Source organism: Anser brachyrhynchus, assembly GCF_964034855.1.
Source record: "Anser brachyrhynchus genome assembly, chromosome: 2".
NCBI lineage: Eukaryota > Metazoa > Chordata > Aves > Anseriformes > Anatidae > Anser > Anser brachyrhynchus.
This window is the reverse complement of record NC_137695.1, coordinates 113,835,858-113,854,007: the sequence shown is the minus strand read 5'-3', so window position 1 is coordinate 113,854,007 and position 18,150 is coordinate 113,835,858. Positions and strand designations below refer to the sequence as shown.

The 18,150-nt window shown below is 39.5% G+C and overlaps 1 long non-coding RNA gene across 1 annotated transcript in view; it reads left to right on the top strand.

Annotated features, from left to right (window-relative positions):
• The first annotated feature begins 260 nt into the window (after positions 1-260).
• Positions 261-18,150, top strand: part of LOC308190978 — an 81,077-nt gene continuing 63,187 nt past the window's right edge. Inside the window, exon 1 of the long non-coding RNA XR_013947603.1 lies at positions 261-280. This is a non-coding gene — a long non-coding RNA (uncharacterized lncRNA). The remainder of the gene's footprint in view (positions 281-18,150) is intronic.

The window sequence follows — 18,150 nt, the reverse complement described above, 5'->3', positions numbered from 1 at the left end:
ATTAGGATGAGAAGAGCGCTGATAACATGCTGATGTTTTACTTGTTGCAGAGCAGTGTTTACACCAAACCAAGGACTTTTCAGCTTCTCGCTCTGTCCTGCCAGCGGGCAGGCTGGGGGTGCAGCAGGAGCTGGGAGGGGACAGACCCAGGACAGCTGACCCAAACTGGCCAAAGGGGTATTCCATACCATCTGACGTCATGCTAAACAATATATAGGGGTGGCTGGCCGGGGTGGGGGGCGGGCTGCTCGGGAATAGGCTGGGCATCGGTCAGCGGGTGGTGAGCAATTGCACTGTGCATCATCTGTTCCGTACACATTATTATTAGTAGTACTATTATCATTATCATTATTATTATTATTATTTTCCTGTCTTAATAAACTGCCTTTATGTCAAACCACAGGCTTCACTTTCCCGTTTCTCTCCCCCATCCCAGAGAGGGAGGAGGGAAGGTGAGCAAACAGCTGTGTGGTGCTTAGCTGCCGGCTGGGTTAAACCACAACAGATTTTGTTTTGTTTTGTTTTGTTTTGTTTTGTTTTCCTACTGGAAACTTTGAAGAAAAGCAGATGTCATTGTGTCCCAGAGATCCAAGAGAACCATAAACTACAGCTAAAGAAGAATTAGATTTGTTAGAACAAGTCTGGGGGAATATGGTCCAGAAGGAAATGACTCTTTTTTTGTTGTTGTCTTCAGCCTAAAAGTTTTTTCATCTGCTGATAGCCAGAGCACCTTGCTTCCCTTCAGAAAGCACACTGGGCATCTAGAAACAGGTGCTTTGATAATTTGAATGATAACCTTGTCACTACTTGAAGCAAAGAAAGAATAAAGCATACACAACTGTTTTGGGGCTCATAGCCATTTTATGGAGTTCAATCTATAGGAGAACTTTGCTGAGATGCCACATTTCATTTTTGTAGAGTAGTATTCTAGGCAGCAGGAGGGTTACAAGGCAGGACAGAATGATGTGACCTCATCTGCTGAGGTTCTTTTACTAGTTTTCTAACATTTCCCTATAATGTGATTATAGTTAAATAGTCTGAAGATCAGTCATTCCAACCCAATAAAACACTGCTGTGACAAGCATCAGATTTGTGTTTTATTGGGTCTTCAATTTCTTACTATAGAGAAAAAGAAAGATTGAGGAAATTGTCATTAGTCCAATTTTCAGCCTTTTGTTTTACGGGCTAAATTCTTGCTATTTCAGCAGAAAATCAAAATAATATGTTTATATACTGGTGTATTACATTGTTTTTGTCTGTATGTAGTATATATTTTCATGTTGACTTCCTACAATGTTAACCATTAGTAATAATAATAATAATAATGTAATTATGACTGAATGTGAACTCTTCAAGAACATTTCTCTATAGAAATATTATATTGGTCAGTGCTGCCTTACACCACTGAATTCCATTGAAACTCTGCCACTCGTTTTGTGAACAGACTTGCTTAGGCAACTTCATTGCTTTACATGTGGTTTTTCTCCTGCAAAATTCAGGAAATGATGTTTGTCTCTTTTGGTGATGCAAAGTGCCACACTGGAGCTAGATAATGTTTTCGCAAGAGTAAAGGCTTGCCATTTTCACACCTGAGGGATTCAAGGTGAAGTAGAATTTAAAATGCAAAAATGGACAATAATTTATTTAAATTCATTAACAAAAATATAAGATGCAAACCTGCTGTCTGGGTTTTATTATTAAAAATAACTGTTAGAGATTGTATGTAGAGCTGATATATGGGTTATAAAGTGCTTTAACCATGAACACTGGGAATTTTACCTGGGATCCTAGAGATGTGCAATGGGCATTCCTGCTTCTGAAAAGAATTTTTTTCTAGAATTAATCCCAATTACCTTATCTCTATTTGTGTGATTGTATAGAGGGATAAGTGCATGTACAAATATCAAAATTAAAGGCAACACACCTTTTAACTTTGTTTTGCTTTCATAATCTTTTAGGTAATCCTGGTTTATTTGCCCAATCCAGTGCATTTGTATGTCTCTTGTACCACTTCTCACTGGAGTAAGACAGTGGTATCACAGCACTGACATTTCCCATTAATTGCAACAGAGAGGCTCTATTAGTATGTTTGAAAATTTGCTCAATTTTACAGGGTCCTAGCTTTCACTTCCATTTATTTAGCTGAATGTACCTCTTCGCTTTTAAATTTACCAATTTTCTTATTTAAGTCAAAATTTCTTCATTTTAAATTTATCAGTTTCTAGGTTACTTTTGTTTGATGTGTAACCAAATCAATGGTGTGTTGTCAGAAGTCCAGGTTATTTAATTTGACATTGTACTTTGCCTAGATTCTACCTCTCCTCCCAAGTTATGTCACTGTTTTGAGGAGACGATTTTAAGAGTGTCTTGAGCTTTCTAGCACAGCAATTGTTTTTTTTCAGATGATGCAGCATACCTCCGAAGGCTGTGAAACTGCCATTTAAACAGGCATCAGCTACGTATGTACCCACAGGCAACAAAGAGCTTTATGAACACTGTGGTTGTTGCATGTCAGATAATATATCCAGGAGGAAAACAACATGAAAAGATTGCTTAAATGATCAAAACAGAAACGATGAATAATGACATGACACTGAGAAATTCTGAGCATTGAACCAGTAACAAAACACACATCTCAATTTTCCTCAAACAAAGCCTGTCAGAAAAACAAAGCAAGTAAAAACCAAGTAGCACAGACAGGTCTTCTGTCTGCAGGCTTTGGTCCTTTGCCTGCTACTTTGAAGAGAGAATTGCATAATAGCTTGTATGAACTGTTAGCATTTTAATTATTTAAAAGGTCATCAGTGTGTGAGAGAGCTATGCTAACAGCTAGAGAATATTTTTGAAATCAAATAGAAAAGACAGGAACAAACTATTGGCAAACCTATAAAGGATAACTGAAGTGGAGGAATACACCTTACAGGAAAGCCTGCATGAAGACCATTGCCCCATTCACTTGACTCTGGTATTGAATAACTACATAGAGAATAAACATGTTAGAGTCTTAGCATTCTTATCTTCTCACTTCCCTTGTTTTAATTTTATCTATTCATCTACTGAGTGATTCATTAAATATCCAATTACCATTGATAACATTAGAATCTGCACAATGAAGTTTTTTTTTCTGAGGAGGAATGATAACCCACAATTTTGACTTGTGGAGTAGCATCTGCTACTTTTAAATGGAAACTGCGAGTCGGTTATGAAAACAAAATATTTTATACCTCTAAGAAAAATACAACAAATAAAATATGTGTTTTTGTTTTGTTTTGTTTTGTTTTGTTTTTTATGACTACTAAGTGGGTTGGAACCAGTACTGACACGTGAAGTTTCAATACATGTAGAACTGAATTTCCATATTGCTATAGACTACATGGTAGTCCTCCTCTGCAACTAGGCTGCCTGCAAGGATATGATCATATTTTATAACAAAACTAGTGCAGTCTGATACCCTGAAATACTTTAAGACTACAGAGAGACAGTAGTTTATGTAGTGCTTTAAAGGGTTCCTAAAGACAGTGCAAGCAGAGAAGTATTAGAAACTCCTTTAAAATGTGAAACAGAAGTGTGGTATTATAGTCACAGTTTCAAGATAATGCTGATTGAGTATATATATCTATGGGACTCCAAATTTTTCCTTTCTTAGCAATCCCTGAAAACTGGATTTGAACCTTTATTTGGAATACCCTTATGACAAAAACACCATTTTACTGTAAGGGTAAAACTTAGTGCATTAAATTAACTATATTTTCCTAAAGCTTTGGTATCCCCATGTTTTGTACAGTAACATTACGGAGATTCAAGCAACCAATCTCTTACTAAACTCATTCCTGGAGCTCCTCCAGAAGTCTGGGTGTTTGGAGTAATTGCTTTGGGTCTGGCCCATGGAACTGCCACAGTAAAGCTTCTCCCTGTTTTCTTTCAAGGATGTGTTCCTGAACAAGGCAATGGCTAGCAGCCTAATGGATAGTGGAGAAGTATTTTCTGTAAGAATTAATGTAATAGCAGGGGGGATGCATAGAGAGATTTGAAACTGTGCATAGTTTAAATACAGAGGGAGAGGAAACATGACATGGAGGATGGAAAGGCAGGAGCAAGGTCATCACCTAGAGGAAATGCTGGCTTCTGAGCAGCTGGCTTTTTGGAACAGATCACTTCTCTGAAAGATCTCAGCTTCTTCACATTTAAGACTGAAGCAGCATAAATCTAAACTGTAAATCTTTCAGGATGAGCATTCGTGGTGCCTCTAACTGCATTGTTAGATTTTCATAGCTGTCATCATCTTCTTCAGATGAGCCATAGTTAATTAAGAGTAAGGGACAGAAAAACACGGTAATTATGATGGCTAGCAGAGCATAGCATTAAACAATTGGTAACAAATTCAAAAATGACAATGTGAGAGGCAACCGGTAGTGGGATGCTGTTGCAATGCAATCACCTGTCTGTGCTTCTCTCCCCAAATGTAAGCATATTAAAAGCTTTATTTTGCTACTGTAATTGCATTAAAGAAAATTAACGATATCTGCTCAGGGAAGAAAATCAGTTCACCATCCTTTTAAGTCAGAGAACCTAGCACAAGTAGCTTTGGTAGTCTTCCACTTTAGATTATTCAGAGTGATCCACTACAATATTTCTCTAGGACTTTGTTTTGGAGATCCTCCCTTTTTAGACCTGGTGGCTACCGAAGAACCTTTGCAATGGGCTTGAACACACAGATCCTACCAAGGCTTTTGGGGAAATACTTGATTTCTCCATCTGTTAGGTCCTGGAGAAAATCTAAGGTGGAGGTTTCATTGGCAATAATCCCAGTAGCTTTGTAAGATTTTTTGGACATAGGTTTGAAGAGCAGGTTGGTGTGAGTATTGTAGGTAAACAATGTGGTATGTGGTAAAGAGAGAGTGAGGGAAGGCTGTGAATGTTACAGGAATGAAAGGGTGAGGTGTTGGAATTTGTGAGAGCTCAGACAGGAAATATAAAAGGAAAGAAAGCTTGATTGTTAAATAGTTCTGGTTTGATATTATGTTGAGCATCCACATCTAATACTCCAAGAACGTGTCCTGCCACTTAATTAAAAATTGCATAGAAGGCCAGAGGGGTTTTGCTCTTTCACTCTCACTGTTTCTCATTAAATGGTCCATCAAAAGCTACAAGAGGAGTATAGAGGTATTAATTTCCTTACAACTCATGTATGCCTTAATCTTTTTATCTCAGACTATTGTTGTTAGGACATCATGATTTTTTTTTCAAGGTGAAGCTGCCTTACAATGACATTTAAAAGCAGCCATGAACTCCTTCCATTTCCTCTGCTAAGCAATCTTACACAGCTCAACAGGGTCAATGTGGTCATCTTTTCCAGGCTGTAAAAGGAAGCTTGCTGTGCATGGATTTTCTGCCATCAAAAATGAAGACTTTGCCCCTACATTAGACTGCAGAGCAGGTGCTTTATGCAGCTCACCCCATACCTCCAAGCCTCAAAGCAGTGACAAGACAGGAGTGCACCACAGCTCCCTCCCAGCTGCTGTGTTCTTCCCTGAGGAAATTAGGGCAAGGAGAACAGTGCACACCTGGGATGCTTCCTGACATGGGGACAGCATGCAGACAGTGCATATCGCACATCCCATGGGACAGACACAGTGGTGAGCGAGTGCACCCTGCACTGTAGTTGTGTCCCCTGTGGCTTCAGAAGATTTCAGACTTCTGTTGATGTAGCTTTGCTATTTAAAGATAATATGTTCTTAGTGTCTGCATACTTTGTCTTCCTTCCAGCTTGGTCCACTGGCAGACTTGTGTTGTGGGAACTTGATCCTGTTCTGCAGAACCAACTGTTCCAACAGCTAAATCATAAATCACCTCTTATAACCTGTGACCAGTGCCCTGTGCTTACACCCTGTACCCACCAGTACCTTCTTTTCCTGGAAACTGTACCATCTGTGCCCAGCTGGGCAAACAGCTCCTCTGTCTCCTTACGCTTCAGCCTACCATTACCTAGAGAGCAGGATCGTCCCTGCTAGTACTGTGTCTCCTGCATTTCATAGCCCATCAGAATCAAGTAATAGATAAAGAAGAGGACATGCCTCTCACTTTGTACTCATAACAACAGAATCTAGGGCAGAAATAGGCACTGGAATAGAAAGACTTGCTCATCTGCAAACTACCAGAGAAAAAGACTGACTAGATGTGCCACCCTATCACTATTGCACAGTCTTGCAATAAACATTTGTGCCAGAAAAATATTGTTTTCACCAGCTTTACTTTTTAGACTTAAAAAAGGAACAGCAATTTTTACACAGAAAAAGATTCAGGTCTGAAACAGGTATTTGTTTCTTGAAATTTCTGTCAACATCTGTATTCCTGCTGCAGCACATACAACCAGTACTTCTCATGGAGAGAGGTCAACTATTATCTACAAGAGTTCAGAAATGGAATATGTTGCAGTAAAGGGGATGCGGAGATATTAAATAGTATTGAATGATTGTACATGTGTTGTACTTTTGCAAAAAGTAATACAGAGTAGGCATACTCACCGACAAACATGTCTTGTGGACTTCCTATGTGATGGAGATAATTAGGAAAAACTGGGAAGCAAGAAAATTAATGACTGATCAACTAACCTACACATTGCTATCCAAATGAATTATTTAAATCAGAGTCCCACTCAGTGCAACAGCTGCTGGTAGTAACTATTTCCTACTCGGCTTGCTGAAGCTCTTGGAGGGCTTGGAGGTTCAGAAGTACCTCCAGAGCTGGCACCTGAAGCAATGCCACTGCCAGGCTGTGCGGCTGCTGAGTTACTCGGAGCCAGCAGCCTGGGACATGATATGCGCAGCTAGGTCACCTGTTATTCAAAGCAAAGCACTTCACAGCCAGCCCTGTTTTCTGCCTGAGAACAACCTCTGGAGCACTGAGGTAAAAGCATGGTCTCAAGATGCTGCTTTGGTTCCCAGGTTCCCTTTGGGAGGCCAAATTAGGGACCTTTGATTTTTATTTTTGTTTCTAAGCAACGCTTTTTTTGAGCAGAGTGTCTTAGTACATCACAGGCTGTGAAGGTCTGTGAGCTAAAAAGCTATTCTTAGTCCCGTTCTACATAAAGTAAACTGGGAAAACAAAAAAAAAACAAAACAACAACAACAACAACCATCCAACCAAAAAAACCATAAGGGTTTTGCTTAAGAACCACATGGGAAATTTAGAGGCAAAATCCAAATTTTCAGGATGCCAACACAGCTGCCGTAGCACAGAGCCCATTTTTCTCCTCACAAATTATGTCCAGTTCCATGTCTTTACAACCCACATCTTTATGCAACAAAAACTATAGCAATCAGTATAAAATGAGGGTGTTGTAAGCTTTGGGAGGAATTCTGGCTGTTGGGACATCAGCTCTCTGCTCCTGGCTTAGCTGTGAACAGGCTTTGAGCGGGACTGGGAGGCTCTGGTTTCTACCTTTAAAAATAAAGGATATCTCAGTGGCATTTTGCTGTTGGATAATGCTTTGAGTTTTATAGATGGAACGTTATAAGGGGACGGTATATTTTTCCAAAAAAATGTTTTAATCTTGTGGTTTTATCAGAACAATGTATTTGGGAAAGGAATTTTTTACATTGTGCTTTGAAATTTTTTATGTACAAGGTTTTGGATACTGGAGGGAAGAAATGAAGACCACAAGTGTGTGCACAAGTGAGGGCCAAACCCACGATCTCTTGTTCTCTGCTGTCTTAAGGGTCAGTTCTTTGTTTGTCCTGGCAACATGGCTGCTTGTAAATTTGATAATAAAGTATGGTACATAGAGGCCTATAATTCTGTTTTGGACTATTTTTCACCTTTCCCCTTGGTCACAATAATTTTCCTTGACTAACAGAGCAGGCAATGACTCATACAGTGCAAATGAATAATACACTGTGCCGTCAGCCATTTGGTATGTCTGCCAGAGAGAAAAGTCAGCTTTTCTTTACTTTCAGCAGGTAAAGGAACCTAAGTGGTTTTACATCTACATGCGCACACCATCTCCAGAGTGAGAGAAAGAGAAATATAGAGCAGTTTGCTGCTTTCCCCCCAACCACTTTAATTTAATTTTCCTTATTTTTCAACTGCTCTGGGAGAATTCTCTCTCTCTTTTAATTCACAAGACTCCAGGGTGCACTCACATATATCTCTGTGAATGATTCAGGCCAGTAAGAGAAATTAAATTTAAACGTGGAAAACTAACCTTTGGGTAATACCTTCCAATTGTGGTAGTGGGTGTGTTTGCCTGATGCTTCCTGTGTAGTGCAAAGAACTGTCTGATGGATTCATCCTTTACAGAGGCTGCCACCAGTCATAATGGGAGTGTGTGTGCTCTTTCTCATTAGGAAATTCATGTAGTAATCTAGTAAGAAATCTCTTTATTACATCTCTCTCAATTTGCTCCAAACTTTTGCAAATGCAAAAACTACCTCAATGTGCAAATGTAGTCAAAATCGAACCATCTCCACTCAGGATTTTTATTTTGAGAAATTCCAATGAAATAAATGCTTCATCACTTTTTTTTTTTTCTTTTTTTTTTTTTCCTTCAGCCAGTTCTATTCCCTGGTTGTGTGTTTCTTCTCTTTCAAAAGCAATATGACATGAGTCCTGAAATCCATCGCACAAGATGACACCAGTGATAAACATGGTAATTTGTGTGGAGGGAATGATCTGAGGATACTGTGAGCCTGAAAACTCATACTACCCCATCCACTCTAGTACTGCAGTCAGAGTGCAGAACTAGATTATGGGTACACACTCCATCATTTCTAAATACAGCATTCCTAGTGGTTTGATGCTGCTGACATTTCTGTCTGTAAGCGTTGCTGACATGGCTCATCTGCAGCAGTCTGTAAGAGCAGAGGATCTGGGACCTGTCCTCAGTTCAAAAACCTTTTGTTATCTGTCACTTGTCACTAGAGTTCTGTTAATTTAGTCTGCTGTTAGTAAAGAGTGAATTACTTTTGCTCATTTTTCACCTGTAGTTGGTGTGCCTAGTACAAAAGAATAATGCTTTCATCTATGTCCTGTAACTTTATAGCTGCTCATTTTAGAAAAGAGTGGGGATATGTTAAGCTAACCATGGTGCCAGCTTTGAGAGCTGTAGATTGGCTCAGATGTTATTTTTGCAAGACAAGATCCATCACAAGCCACTCTTAAAAGAAATCTTTGAGCATGAAAATTTGCTGCAACAGTGTTTAGCCTGTAGCCAGAAGAAGCTTATACTTTCACAGTCCTAATTTAATTTTGCCCTAACATGTTTATCCTTGTCTGGCTTTCTCAATAAATTCCTAGCTGCTTCAACTGTGCAAATTTTTCTTTACTGATGGACACAGGACGGTGCTGCTATTGAGATGAATAATCATTAACTGTGGAGGTGGCTTGGGTAAAATAAGAATCTGCCTGAATTTTCACTCAGGTACTTTCACTCCAAGTACTTAATCTTAAAGCTACCTTCAGGCAGACTTCTGTTGAACTCTGGCTCATTTGAGACCTATGTTTCCCATTCGATCTTGAAAAATATCATGAATTTCTCTCGTGTTGCTTTTTCGTTTCCCCTTTGACTGAAAACTCTGAATCCATCTGTTTCCTTGTGTCTCTCTGTCTCGCTCATAACTCTTCTTTAAGTTTCCATATAATTGACAGTCTTCCCATGGACCTTAGATGCATACCTCTTTTTGTTGTTGTTGTTACCCAACAACAGGTTAGGTTTGGAGAAAGATCTGAGTCTCCCGTCATCTACTTGACTCACCTCAAATGAGCTGTTATGTTGAAAGCTATCCTGAGGAAGTGTTTAACTGAGCTTTGAGCATTTTGGGGGGTTTCATAAATACCTATGCAAACAAATAAATGCTTGAGCCTATTGATAGAATTGCTGCCGAGGTTTCCAAAATCAAATACTTTAAAGAAATACCTGACTGGGTGACTGTCTGGGAGAGTTCTATATAAATGTTACCTTACTGTCCTCAGTTGCCTGATGATGTGTGGAATATATCAACTACATATTTCAAGGCCCCTGACATGCCTAATGAATGGGTGCACTAAACTCAGACAATTAGGCAGGATCATCTACTGAAAATAGTTTTTATCAGTAAGATGTTTGCTGATGTATGGCAGATGGAGGCATTTTGTGAGAGACTCTGGTGCTGCAACTATGTCCTCTTGTAGTTTTCAGTGCTCCTTGCAAGACTGGGGTCTACCAGAGTCTCTGGAGTGATTTGGGGCAAATCATGCTAAACTTCCCACAACTGCCTGAAATGCAGAGCCCAAATTTTCTGTGCAGTCAGTGGAGAGGGGTGGTGATTGACAGCTCCAAAGCCAGATGTCTGAATATGAATAATTCTCGGTATGTGTTTCTCACTTCCTGGGTGCACAAATTTAGCCTCTGAGACTATTCCTGGCCCCAGCTTAAAACTTTTAAGAGTTGTTATCAGAACGAATAATGTGCTACATAATGCTAAATCCTGTGAATAATCAGACTTGTGAATTTCAAATGTAACTCAAAATCAGCAGAGACAATTTCACATCAGAACAATTCCACATCCACCTCCTTACCTCTCCTGGAGGCTGTGGAGGTTAAAGAATTGCTACTCACATGTGGCAGAAATGGGCTCCACAGAAAATCTTATGCTGAAATGCCCACACCTCTAATCAGAAGAACGAAACAGCATGCAGTAAATGAATCATAGGACCACGTACTGCACGATACAGAAAAGGAATATTGTTTATTTGCTACGAGGGAGGTCATGTAGCAGGAGAGTGCAGTGGCAATGGAGTTCATGAGCTAAGTGAGCCATGGGCAGGAGGCATTCTGGCAGGCTTGAAGGGATGCAGGGAGGCAAGAAGGGATGCAGTGCAGAGGGACACTCATTCAGCAGTGGCAGATGCCTTTGCCCAGCATCCATCTGCAGTGAAGGTGGCGGTAGCAGCATTCACAGGACATTATGGTCTGGGTGGGTTCACAACTACATTGATAAAAAATTATATGGTCGACGGGTCACTTAGGGTAGGGGTTAACAGATTTGCTCTACGAGGGTACCTGTCCCAGGGCTTATTATCTGTATCTGGAGATGACAGAGTGTGCTCTCATCAAGTTTGCAGATCACACCTAATTGGAGGGGACCAGCTGATGCATTGAGGACAGAGCTGCCCTCCAGGGAGACCTAAACATGCTGACAGGATTCTTACAAAATTTATCAAGGACAAATGCAAAGCTCTGTGTCTGTGAAGGAAGAACCTTGGGACACAGTGCAGGCTGGGGACAGGCTGCCTGGGACACAGCTCTGCAGAAAAGGACCTGAGGGTCTGGAGGACAGTAAGCTGAGCATGAGAGCAGTGTGCATTGGCAGCAAAGAAGGCCAAAGGTGTCCTGGATTGTATTAACTAGGGCATAGGCAGTAGATCCAGGGAAGTGATTATCGTCATCAGTCATTACACTACATTTAGAGTACTGTGTCCATTCAAGACATTGATAAATCAGAAGGAGTTCAGCAGAAGGTGAGCAGGACAGTCAGAGCTTGAGCACTTGCCCCATGAGAGGCAGATGAGGGAGCAGCACTGGCCCAAGCCTGTAGAACAGGAGGCTTTGAGAGCACCTAACAGCAGCCCCCAGGACCGTTGGGAGGTTACCAAAAAGGCAGTGCCAGGATATTCACAGCACAGTGGGAGGACAAGTGATAATGGGAATATGTGGGAACAACAGAGATTCAGACTGGATTTAAAGAAAAGCTTTTTCACAAAGAGGGTAACCAGGCAGTTGAATATGTTGCCCAGAGAAGCTGTGCGGTCTCCATCCCTGGGGGGATTCAGAGTTTGATTGGATAAAACCCTGAGCAACCTCATCTAGCCTTACAGCTGACCCTGCTTTGAGCTGAACTGAAGACCTCCTAAGATCCTGTCCAACCTGAATTATCCTATTATCTTGTGACATGACATAAGGGATGCTGGAGAATGAAATGGCATTGAATAGCACGTACTTGGGCATGTGAGTAAATAAATAAAAACTCACTGAATAATGATGATAAACCAAATTACTAAAGAGCTTTTCAAACACTGAGCACCATCAATGCTGTGCTCTGAGGAAGGCCTGGGTCCTATACAAAGATACAATGTGAGGTTGTTTAATTACTGGCTCATAATGAGTATTACCAAAAGAACAAAATTTTGATTTCATAGGGAGTCTGAATTTCAACATTTCCTGACTTTGTGGAGCTTGACTTTTCATCCTTACTGCCCTTTTAACACTGTTTTCCTATAATACACTATAAACAACAATACAAGAGGTTTTACACTGAAAATATGTTTAGATGTTTTTTTTGTTTTGTCATTCTGCAAAAGGTTCATCTCCTTGACAGATTGTCACACTGATACGGCTTGCTTTCTTAGCACTTAATCATGCATGAAGCATAAACAGGGTGAAGGGTGTTTCATTTCAAAGTCTATGAATGGTAATCTTGCTGGCTGCTGCACTGGCCAAGTACATTAGGATGTTATGCAGTCTTTTGGTTCAAGTGGCAGGCATGTAAGTCCCAGGAGATAAATGTCCATATTTTTGTATCCTCATGTTGGTCTCTGCCAACTGGACCTGTGTCAGGCTGTTTTTGGATGCTATCATCAACAGATCAATGCATCTGTATTCACACTCACATCAGTCATCTTTTCTATAATGAGCTAAGTCCCAAAATCCCTGTCTACAAAAAACTCTCGTTGACATCATCAGGAGGACTGCAGGATTTGATAAAACTGTTAAAAACAGGGAACATTTCAATAAAACATAAAATACTGTTCTACCATTAAATATAGAAGACAGTACAGTAGTAACCCCTACCTAAAGAAATGTACCATGATGTTATAGCTATATACATCTTCTATATTTCTGTACAGCCTCTGCTACTGGTAACCCCTGGTCATCTGGGTCCAATCTGTGCATGGAACTGGCAAAACATATTCCTCTGGCTAAGAATGTAGATATACAGCATATATGAACTGTTATATTTCATATGACTACTTTTGAAAGCACTAAATAGGGATTTTATGTGTGTGCATATACATATACATGTAAATTAAATCAAGAAAATGTTGACTTATGAAAAGTAAGTAAAAATGTGAAGGTGAAAATGCAATCTGTTTTCTAGTGCACAGTACACTCCTGTCCTGCAAGATAGGCATATGTCTGCTAAACTGGAACTACTGCATCTTTACTGCCATTTCTGGTACTGCTTATTCATCTGCTATCAAAGAGCAACAGCAATGACAGGAGCACGGTTTGCAGAGTTGATTATTATAAATTATCTTCCTCTTAGGTGGCAGAGTGTCCTACCTATAAAAAAAATACATACACCGGGAAACATTATTTGCATCACCACCTATCACAATAAGATCTTTCTGTTTTTAGAAATAAGATTTTTAATAGTGAGTGTATTAGTCTTTTGCCAGAGTCTGCTACAACTTGTGTTGGACAGAAATGTCATCAGGGAACCAACCTGTACTTGGAGGACCTAAAGCAGCTGAATAGGTCCAATGCGATTGGTGTCAGATGTCACAAAACCTTTGTAACTGAAATTTCTGATATTCTGGTTAAAATGGCACCTAAAAATAGTATAAAGGCAGCTTTGCTATTTGATTTTTATTTAACTGCTAAGATTTCTGAAGTTTTAGTGTCATGAAACTGTAGTTGGTCCTTCTTATATAGCATCTGGTTTCTGACAAGGCCAGAAGAAGGAACAAAGTTGGAATTTAAGAACTCGCATTTTTCTAACCTAATTGCTAATGGCAGAAGATTTCTCCCATCAGTAGAGAAGTACACTAGTTGTTCAGTAGCATTAATAACCATTCCCTGTCACTTTAGACTACATTTTCAAATCTGACACTTACTTCTGACAGCTGGGATCACTGGTTAAGGAGCAATAACTGTTGCAGTGATGTGACCATACAGTTCACTGGCTTCAGACACATATGCATGTGCAGCAACTGCCATCTTAACTGTTAGGAGGCAGTGAACAGACCGTTTCCAGCCCTAAAAATATAAGTCTCTTTAGCTTAAACAGAAGGACTACATACGGCAGATAGAAAATGTATATAATCTAGAGATCAGGAAGAGAAAGGGACTTAAAAATCCAATATCCAGAAGGTAACCTGTGGATACTTGAGTAGTTTTTCTTAGAGTATGGGAATTAAATGGTGATTTAGTAACATTATTTTTAAGGCACAATTTATTATAACAAAAAAATCATGGCTGAGTTCCAAATTATATTTCAGGAGCTAAACATTTTACCTGAGAACAATATGTTCTTGTTCTGAACACAAGACATATTTATTTGGTTTGCTCAGAAGTGTAGATATTTTACTGCTTATCTCTATTGAATAACATGTTTCATTTAGTACTTGAAGAGCCTACTTGCATGTAAAATTGAAATCTAAAACTGGGTTCATGAGCTGCTTGGAATGCAAAGATACCAATTTTTCATGTTCATATGCCAACTGGAACACAAAAAGATGCATTTTTGCATGACAGGTGCGCGCACGCAAATTTAACAGAGACACCTTAGGCCTCATACTTTCAATAATTTGGCAACTCTTCTTTGGAAGATACAAACTAGACCAAAGCTATCAAATATCACAGGGCAGTGAAATACCATCTTGTAGTTTCCAGTGCTGAAAATACTCTCTTGAGGTATGTGCATATCCTGTAAAAGAAGTCGTTTGTCTCTACATGAGTTCAGTTGACACATTCAAGTGAGTTGAAAGGTAGGATTTATATACAAAGTTATTTCTTCTGATAATTCTTCTAATGAATTTTAAATGTACTTGGACTGTTAGGTAATTTACAGAACTACAATATACATAACATAGTCTTCTGTAATGAGCAAGTATGCATATTTTAAAATGTTAGACCTAAAAGTGCCTTCAGAGCTTCACTGTTCACTGAGATTATTCTATTGTTAGAGTTTCTAGATATTTGCATGTCATGGGGGATTCATGTCAAAGGAATAAAGGAAAAACACTTCTGACTACAGCTGATCTTTTTGTTTTTCTTCAGAGGTAAGTAAACTCAGCTGAATCCCAGGCAGTGCAGTACTCCCAGCACCATCCTGGAGTTCTTAGGGCAGGTTAGGTTACATTGTCCTCTCCCTCCAAGTTGTCTGTCACTAAAAACTTTAGGATTTCATGGGGAAAAAAAATCATTTCCAAGATGAGCAGAAGAGGGAAAGACCTTGTGAATAACACTTAATAGATTTATTTTATTCAATAAAACTCTACAGTTTCTAAGATTTCAAAAGTCAGATCTGAATGAAGACAAGGTAGACACAACTTGGCAAAATGTATCTCTGGCTCCAATCCCTACATTGAATGGCAAGGGTATAGATGGTGTGGAAAGGCCTAGCCTGAATGGGAGTGGAAAGGTATAAGGGATCCCTTACTTTGTATTCCCCAGCAGACAAATTTATAGCAACGCTTGCACCCTACTAACTGTGTGACTTCTTTTGGTGAAATGGTCAACCAAGAAAGCCTCGATGTTCTCATACTGCACTTCACAGTCCTCCGAGAGGATGCACTGTGCAGAGCTGTGTGCAAAGAATTTTATTCCTTAGGGCTATTGCTTCACGTTCTCTGCACACTCAAGTGAATGACAGTTTTTCAGTGCATTAGTCACATATTCTAGCTCTCCAGTGCTCTCTTTTTCAGATAGAAATGTGGACTGTTAGATCAATCTAGATCATATTTATATCACTCCAGAGCCATGGTGTGGATGTTAAATTCTTCACGCTCCATCTAGCACAACTCACACATACTGCTCAAGAAGTAATGAGTCTTAAATGTGGTGTTTTCTCTTCACTGCAATACTAGTCAGAAGGGGAAGGATTTTTCTGATTGACAGAGTAAGTGTCAGAAGTTGTGTGAAAATGCGGCAGACTCTAAATGTGGCACTCAAATAAATCTGGACCATAAGATCAAAATTCACTCTTATTCATATTTTACATAATGAGTTGAACATACACTTTTTAGCTTCATCATTAGTTCAGGGCCTGTAAGGTCTTTTTAAAACTAAGTAAAAAAGCTGCTGGGTTTATTGGAGAATTTGCTGGGCAAAATCCTCTGTTGTACAAGAGGTCAAGCCAGATGAATGCGGTGGTTCTCTTTGGCTCCAAAATCAATAACTCTTTGGAATTATTGCAAAGACTTGGTGTGCTACTGCCAGCTCTTCAAAAGAAAAAATCTATTTTCTGTGTCCTTATACTCACCCTGTCCACTTTGAAATTATACTGCTCATTGACAGAATTAATGCAAGTGCAGTTTCCAATTTAATTGAAGTAGAATTTTTTTTCAGTGTAGAAAATACAATTCTTTGTAGTAACTGATTTGTTACGAGTAAATAAAGGGTAATTATGTAGCCTGCTGTTCATTATATTACACAATCCATTTAAGTTCCTGCACTACAGATGTTTAAGTCTATACAGATGCTTGGCAGCAGACCAAGAGCATATTTATTGTATATCTGCAGCTAGCAGGGACCAAAGTCACTAAATCTGTACAATGTGGTAAGAGATCACACAGATTTTCTAGCTGGTGTCCAGCATTTCATAGATGCTTTGTCATGGAGCTGCACACAACTTACTTAGCCCAGTTTGTGAAGGCATTAATTAGCTGAGGGAGAGCAACCTACAGATAAAGCTAGTCTTGCTTTCAGATGCAAGCTCTGTCTGCAGCTTGTCTGTGTGCCTCAGCATTAGAGCTCCCTGCACTTAAAATTTGGATGCCGGTTTTTCTGTTAGTGTCAGCTGTTTGAAGGGAAGATTTAGAAAGGAAAGCAACCAATGTAAAAGAAAATTCATATTTTAGAAAGTTTATCTTTGCCTATGTTAAAAGTGAGGATATGTACAATGACCTGTAAAAATATGGCAAGTAATGACAAGGTCTCAACTGATATTATCTATGGGAAATAAACCCCTGAAGAAGTCTCATCTGGCTGTCAAAACTAGCCCAGACATTACACACATGGCTCTTACGGCTAAGAACCTGGAACCAGAGTGTGCTGAAGTGCTAAACCAGATTCTGACAGCACTGGCATCTTGCAGGACAGAGAAAACATTTTTTCTTTCATTTCATTGCATTTTTTAGTTCCATTCAGTGCGTATGTAATTCAAAACCTGGGAAGCCAGCTGGGAATTGAAAAAGCATAGAAGCTGATATTCCTCTTCAGATCTCTCGAAAACTGGGAGGGGAAGAGAAGGACTCCTACTACCATTTCTCAAAGTCTGGTGAAATTGTGACTAGAAAGAACTACTACCGTCTAACTCACTAGTAGATATTATTTCCCATGTTTAAAAAGTCAGCTAATTATAAAAGTGAAGCTATTTTCTCCTTTTAAAGAAAAAAAAAAGAAGTTCTCAGTACATTTCAAGTAGTTTTTTCTTCCTTTCTGTGACTTCTAATTGAGTTCCAGTTGTTCTCCATATGAAGCTTGGTCCAAATTATCAATAAGAAAGGAACTAGCATCTGGTAAATAAGAAATGAAGTGGTTTCACAGCTTGTAATATAATAGAAATACTGGAGACGGAGAATAAGAGTAAATACTAAGCTGCTTCATTGTTTCATTCAGGAGGGTTTGACTTGTGATCTGCAAGGTCTGCGCAGTCTGCCAAGACAGTTCCTCTGGCTCACAGCCCATCCCTCATTGCTGCCTTTCCTAGTGATTTCTCAGGAGAAACCTGCAAGGCAGATGAAATATATGCTCTGTTGGCAGATGCCTCTTCCAAACTACCCTCTTTCCTAGGGATGCTGCCACTGGGTGGGTGCACATCCAGGTGTGTTGCAGGATAGGGACTGACGGGACTTGGAGAAAGGTGGCAGCTGAGGGTGCATGTCACCATTTTACAACATGTGAAGCTCATGGTCCAATGGGACCCAGATCTCAGGTGCCCCGAGGAACCTTTAATCAAAGTGCTAGCAAGCAATTATGTCCGTGTTCATAAGTTATCCATACCCTCATGTTTCGGTCAGAAAACCAGCCCATTTCCAAGCAGAGAACAAAATAATGTAAAATCATTGATTTCCTTCAGGGGATTTTTTTCCTCTGTGTGTGAAGAGGTTCATTAGGAGATTGTATTACTTTTAGCATATCTGAATGAGAATTTAGATTCTTGCAGCAGA